The sequence below is a fragment of the Myotis davidii genome, unplaced genomic scaffold (genome assembly GCF_000327345.1).
Source record: "Myotis davidii unplaced genomic scaffold, ASM32734v1 scaffold38, whole genome shotgun sequence".
Taxonomy (NCBI): Eukaryota; Metazoa; Chordata; class Mammalia; order Chiroptera; family Vespertilionidae; genus Myotis; species Myotis davidii.
The window spans coordinates 3,215,520-3,215,985 of NW_006291383.1; positions in this window are offsets into that span (position 1 = coordinate 3,215,520).

Here is a 466-nt window from a genome sequence, read left to right on the forward strand (position 1 = left end):
TGTAAGACCCCCCCCCCCCCTCCTGCTGAGGGGCGCAGGCCCCATGAGATGGCATTGGCAGCAGTGGTGGTGAGGCCAGGCGATGGCGAGGTGGGCCTGGGGTCTGTGTCCTGTCTGTGCGCCTGCCCAGCTCCCGCATACTTTTTGCTGTTGACAGCTCTGGTGCACTGACAAATATGGCTGTCCCCTCACCCTGACACTGCCTCAGTATCATGATCTTTCAGTTTCTTGATGTTCTGCTTGTGCTGCTCAATTTCTTTCTGCAGACGCTCAATCTCCTTTTTATGATGAGTGATCTCTTCTTCATGTTGTTTCTTCAAGGCTGCCAGTTGTTCTTTAATCCGCTCTGGGAAGTAATCTTCTTCTTCAGCCTTCTTTTTTGTGAAGGTCCCCATGGCTTCCCTGATTGCGCCTGCCTTGGACCTGAAATTATCTGACCATTGCAGCCAAAGCCTCTGGATTGCAT